We start from the raw sequence: 6,683 nt of genomic DNA, 5'->3' as shown, positions 1-6,683 counted from the left end.
GGCACTTAAGCTGGCACCCAATCTGTCCAGAGGTGTCCTGGAGCCTAGCCATTTCGAAAAGATGAAGGTGAGTTCAGCAATGCACGTATTCAGCAAGTCAACAAGTGCAGCCCTGAGGTACATGGTGGAGGAGGAGCGCAGACCACAGTCCTACCTTACAACGTCATGGTTTTTGGAGAAGTTGGACCACTGGTTTGACCTCATGTCATCCCGCAATGTTGTTTGTGCCCTCAGTCATTTCAAGATGGAAGAGTATGAAAAGGCCATCAGCTTCCTCCGCGACTCGATCCATCTTTTTCGGGGCCTGAAGATCGGTCCCCAGGGCAGCTGGAAACCAGTCCAGACTGGACTGGTGATGGCCACAACAACAATTCTGGAGGTCCAGCAAGATCTGTTGAGACAAGGGCACAAATTTGTTCTCACAAGCCGGTTCACACAGGACTGCCTAGAAAATACGTTTTCTTGCATACGTCAGAGGAACTCTGTCCCGACACCTGTGGAGTTCCACTATGCACTACGGGCTGTCACTGTAGGGCAGTTCCTCTCCACAACACATACTGGCAGTTACCTGGATGATGCATCAGACCACTTGGCGGACTTCCTGGACACCCAGAACAGCAGCTGCAGTGCTTCTGAGGTTGTGAGAGTGGAGCAGCTGGTAGACCCATCACCACCTGACATGACAAAGACCGAGTCCTGTGTCCTCTACCACCTGGCAGGATACATAGTGAAGAGGGTTATCGGCTTCTCACTCTGTGAGGAATGCAAGTGTGCACTGGTGGAAAAAGTCACCAACATCGCAAGTGAGAGAGCTGTATTACTTGAATTAAAAGAATTTAAAAGGGGAGCATTATACCGTCCATCCGATGAGGTGTTCACTCCTGCAGAACGTGGAGCAGCTGTTCCGTTCTCAGACGAGTGATTCCCTCATGCAGTCCTCCAATGTAGTGGCACAGCTGGAAAGAGAGGCCATGGGTCTGGACAGCAACCTTCCCTCATGCCATGAGCTGAAAAAAAAAATCTTGTCAACATATATCAGGCTGAGGTTAAGGATTCAGTCAAACTGCATCAGGGCTGAGAGGAAGGTAAACAAGCATAATAAGGGGTACCTTGGAAGCAAGAGTCAGACTAAGAAGGCAATTTCAACAAAGCAGACTTCCTCACCTGAGGTCATAACATCTAGGCCACTGCCAACCGGCTTACTGATTGCCATGGATGTATTTGGCCTCTCCATTCCTGGCCCACCGTCCGCAGCCCCCAGCCTCCTCTTATTCCAGCAGTCACAACAAGCAGCATCTACCAGCAGCCAACGCCAGCACCAGCCACCACCAGCATCCACCAACAGCATCCACCAACAGCATCAGCAGTCACACTAATTTCTGTGTATAAAACATGTAAAATCTCAAAATGACTTGATTTTTTTTGGTGGAATAATGAGTTTTTCACCTAATAAGGCAACTAAAAAGGAAAAAATAATGAGAAGGAGAGCAGAGGGCTCTTACAAAACAAAAAATAATCAATTTGGCACTAAGAAAGAATCAATTTGGCACTAAGAAAGAGAAACAATTCAGTCAACAAGAAGTTAAAACGAAAAAGCCATACAGGTTAAATTGACTGCCCATCATAATCAGCATTGTTGAAGCGGCGGCATCTGTAGGGCTTCATGTGCTGAACATCACCCTTTCCACGATATAGTTAAACAAACACTGTTTTTTCTACTAGCTATCGCATCATAAAACCCGTCCTTAAATCAACCTAAATTATCCTAGCAATCCAACATAAATAACTAACTAAATAACTAACTAACTAAAAGTTAGATTCACTACTGAACTTTGTAATTGTTGGTGTAGATACCATCACACGGCGAAGTCGAGCTAACAAACCAGCAGGCAATCGGTCGTCTACCAAGATAAAAATATATATAATTACGCTGTGCATATACAAATAAATATCAGTATATTCCTCATAAAGGTCCTGATACAATATAGACAGCTGAAATTTCAAAAGAGGTAGCTATTTAATCAATTTACCCCTGGAGATACCTTCACAGATGGCGAAGTTGAGCTAACAAACTAGCAGGCAAACGATCGTCTACCAAGACAAATATATATATAATTACGCTGTGCATATACAAATAAATATCAGTATATGCATCATAAAGGGCCTCTGATACAATATAGACAGTTGATAATTCAAAAGAGGTAGCTATTTAATCAATTTACCTCAGAAGTTACTCGGCGGCCAGCAATGGAAATGAATGATCTCCTACGCCGTAAAATGGTTGTTTGGAACTATTCGAGGCTCCATACCCCGGAAGTAGGCGCTACAACGGAGTCCAATGGAAGTGTCGCCACTCTGTTATATCTACCACTCTGGTGCTGTGTATTCTCCCCCTGTGTTGGCCACACCCCCTGTCTGTCTCTGTGCTTTGCCTGCCACTCAACTGCTCACACCTGGAAGCGTAAAAACTCAAAGAAAATCTTAGCAGAAGACAAGAAAGTTTGACTAACGCCGTTATGTTATTTTTTAACGTTTGTTTACGTTATCTAGCTACCCATTTTATGCTGGGGTTATGGGGAAATGTAAGTTTAATGACGCGTGGCGAGATAAACAGGCATTTTGCCACTGGTTGAAACCGGTGGACAAAAATGTTTTCGTGGCTTTTTGCACCGTATGCAAAAAATTATTCTGCTTGTTACCATGGGCGTGAAGGCTTTAGAGTCTCATGCCAAGTCGTCCAAGCACATTTATTCTATGAAAGGGAAGGATCAAACTCCTTCCATCGCCGGAGTGTTTCCTGCTAGCGTTAGCCAGCCAGCTGTTGTGCCTGAATTAGAAGCAGATAACCAGCCAACTGCTAGCACTAGCAGTGATAGAGCAGCCCCTCCAGTTACGACAGCTAGAGTGGATCTGCGCACATCTTTTGGGTCCACACCAACTATGAAGGCAGAGGTGTTGTGTACTCTTAATACCATCTCCAAACACCAGTCTTACAATGGTAATGAGAGTATTTCAGGGCTGTTCAAATGCATGTTCCCAGATTCCGACATCGCTACCACATTTACTTGTGGTCCCGACAAAACGGCGTACATAGCCAAGTTTGGTTTAGCTGTCCATATAAAAGAGCAACTGGTGTCCAAAGTCAACAAATCGCCGTTCGTTCTGATGTTCGATGAGAGCCTCAACGAGACTACGAAAAACAAACAGCTGGATGTGCATGTCCGCTTCTGGGACGAGGGACAGGTTCAGTCCAGATATCTGGGCTCCCAGTTTATGGGACATTCCACTGCACAAGACCTGCTGTCACATCTCAAAGTAAGCATAACCCTGTTTACTCTACTTTCCTTAACAATGTTTATGTTTATGTGTTTATGTACTTGGCAGACGCTTTTGTCCAAAGCAAATACATAAAATACATAAAAAACAATCACTATAAAAATTCTAATCACTTAAGGAAAGAATGTTGTTAATACAAGTAAATGCATAAATGTCAATACAAATAATCACTTAAGGAAAGAATATTGTTAGTACAAGAAGAATACATGAATGGTTGTCTGTAAGGTCCCTAATCAGTCCTTTTTCATAGCACAGATGCACAGGTGAACAGATGTGTCATGTAGGCCTACTCAAAAAATGTTGGAATTGATTCAGTCTTCATTTTTATTTTTTTTGCCCTTTTGAAATTCTAAAACGTCACTGACCCAAGTATACAACTGTGCATTACAGTGTGTGTGTGTGTGTGTGTGTGTGTGTGTGTGAGTGTGAGTGTGTCTAACAATATGTGCTGCTCATCTAGTCCTCCTATTTTGAGTAATGAAATGCAGCCCTTTTTTCAGGAATGTATGGACAAACTGAGCCTCAGGAACTTGGTGTCCATTTCAATGGATGGGCCCAGTGTGAATTGGAAACTCTTCAACCTTTTCCAGAAAGATCAAGCTGAGCAGTACGGAGGTGAGGAGTTTATAATGCTATTACTGTGTGTGTGGGTGAGTGTGTTTGTGATCCATTAGTAATTATAAAAATGCATTTTATTTGTAGTGCACTTAACATTAAATAAACAATTTCAAAGTTCTACAGAGAATTTGGTTTCTAATGTCAAGTTTGCATTGAAACCTTTAGGTGTTCAGCTGGTTTGTGTGGGGAGCTGTGGCCTACACACGCTACACAACGCATTCAAGTGTGGGTTCACTGCATGGCAACTGGACAAGTTGCTTAGAGCAATGCACACATTGTTTCACAATGTGCCTGCCAGGAGAGAGGATTACACCGTAACCAAGTCCAGTGTGTTCCCTCTGTCTTTCTGTGCCCATCGTTGGGTAGAAAACCTTCCGGACTCCCGAACCCTGGAACAGGTAGGCCCTTCTTAAATGCTGTGAATAGGTCTGTGACTGTGTCCTAACCCTGTTGGTGGTGTGGCCTTGTCATAGTTTTTGTAATATATGGCTAAGTTGAAATGTCCTGCCTCTCTGTCTGTCTGTCTGTCTCTCTGTTTCTCAGCATCATATGACACAGTTGCAGCAGCCATAAAGGATTCACTCATCTTGGCCAAATTGCAGTTCTACGCAGCACTTGCCAGGACCTTCACTCCCTTCCTGAAAAAATATCAGACAGATGAGCCTGTGCTCCCATTCCTCCCCATGGACCTGACCGAGTTGATGATGGTAATAATTTACTTAATGTTATAATAACCACTGATTGGGCTCAATTGATGTATTATGACAAAATGGGGTTTGTGGTTAGGATGTGTAAAAAATAGTGGCTACATTGTGCATCATCATCAGACAATTTGATGTGCCGCACCATACATTTTTGTGTTTGTCTGTTGACAGTCTACTCAGACGCTTCATAAAGAGAGAAGTCCTCCACAATATCACTGCCCTGCAGCTGACCAAAATGGATGTCACAGACAAGACCATCTGGCTCAGCCCACAAAACATCAGCATTGGCCTAGGTGCAGAGTCATTCCTTAACCCTTATAAGGTGTTCGGGTCTGTGGGACCCGTTTTCAGTTTTTAGCTTAATCAAAGTGATACAAATAATTATTTTTTTGAACTAAGATTCATTGGCTTTGGCTCATTTTCTGTGAGGAACATGAATCAGAAAACATTTTCAATGACCCCCCCTGTATACCCCCCCATCACATTTATATTACACACAGGGTGTTCGGGTCCAGTGGACCGGAGCTAGTTTAAGTGTGGAAATCAAAGGTCCTGTGCACCCTAATTTTCCCTTCCTCCTCTCTCTGTGTGTGTGTGTGTGTGTGTGTGTGTGTGTGTGTGTGTGAGAGAGGAGAGTAAAGCAGGTTCTCGTACCCTTGGTGCGAGAACCCACAGTGGGCGCCCACTGTTCCCGCACAAGGTTGCAACATTGTGTCAAAATTGGAGAACCCAACACTATCTTCACCCATATTCCCACACATTTCACCCTCTGACTTGCGGGAACCAAGTTTGGGGACCTGACACTATAAAAAAGCTCTGTCAGCGTCTTATCACGTTGCCATCTTATCACGACTGATCAAGATGGCAAAGCGATTCTCTGTTCAGACTGCCTTACAGATGTTTTTTGAAGAGACAGAGGGATTTGATGGTAATGCAGAGGAAATTGTGTCAGAAAGTGAGGACAACATTTCCGAAAATTCCAAGTCTGACACTGAGTTTGAAGAGGAGGATCAGAATCAGCCAGCTCCCAAACGTAGAAGAGCCTCAGGGCTAGCCCTTCAGCAGCCAGGACAAGCCTGCAAGCAGCCAGCCCCAGGACCATCCCATGAGCAGGCAGGACCAGCCCGCAAGCAGCCAGCCCCAGGACCAACTCGCAAGCAGCCAGCCTCAGGAGCAGCCCGCAAGCAGCTAGCCCCAGGACCAGCCCGCCAGCAGCCAGCCCCAGGACCAGCCGATGCGCAGCAAGCCGCAGGACCAGTCGGTGAGCAGCCAGCCATAGAACCAGCCATTGAGCAGCCAGACATTGGACTAGACTGTCAGCAGCTTGCAAATGACAACATATGGATGTCAAAAAATGGCAGAATTGAATGGTCTACCTGCTCAAGAAATGAACCCCCCCGCATGGCTGCCAATGTGATTTGGATGCTACCAGGACCTACAGGCTTGGCAGTCACTCATGCACAAGACATCAAGTCTTATTTTGACCTTTTCATGCCATCCCCTATCAAAAGAATCATCCTGGATTGCACCAATTTAGAAGGGAGCAAAGTTTTTGGAGAGAGGTGGAAGGTTATGGACGAAACCGGTTTGGATGCTTACTTTGGGGTTCTCATCCTTGCTGGTGTTTTCAGGTCCAATGGGGAGGCCACTGAATCCCTGTGGGATGAAGAAACTGGCAGAGAACTTTTCCGGTCGACGATGTCTCTGGAAACGTTCAAACTAATTTCCAGGACCATCCGTTTTGATGACCGTGATGATAGACCAGCTCGACGGCAAAGAGACAAGCCAGCTGCCATCAGGATGGTGTGAGATAAGTGGGTGGCCCGTCTCCCCCTGTTTTACAATCCTGGGCCAAATGTCACAGTTGATGAGCAGCTGATGCCATTTCGGGGCCGCTGCCCATTTCGGCAGTATATACCATCTAAGCCTGCCAAGTATGGAATTAAGATTTGGGCTGCCTGTGATGCTGCGTCATCTTATGCATGGAACTTGCAGGTCTACACAGGGAAACGCCATGGAGGAGCC

The 6,683-nt window shown here is 45.2% G+C and overlaps 1 long non-coding RNA gene across 1 annotated transcript; it reads right to left on the bottom strand.

Moving 5' to 3' along the window:
• Positions 1-217: 217 nt before the first annotated feature.
• LOC307074952 lies at positions 218-1,375 on the bottom strand. Its single transcript, XR_013811824.1, has 4 exons — positions 1,165-1,375; positions 857-1,007; positions 569-712; positions 218-391 (listed from the first exon to the last, which is right to left on the bottom strand). It is a non-coding gene; the product is annotated as an uncharacterized lncRNA (long non-coding RNA).
• Between the last annotated feature and the right edge of the window lie 5,308 nt (positions 1,376-6,683).

This window comes from Pollachius pollachius (genome assembly GCF_949987615.1).
Source record: "Pollachius pollachius genome assembly, chromosome: 4".
Classification (NCBI taxonomy): Eukaryota; Metazoa; Chordata; class Actinopteri; order Gadiformes; family Gadidae; genus Pollachius; species Pollachius pollachius.
Note: the sequence above shows the minus strand (reverse complement) of the source record. Positions and strands in the feature narration are given on the sequence as shown.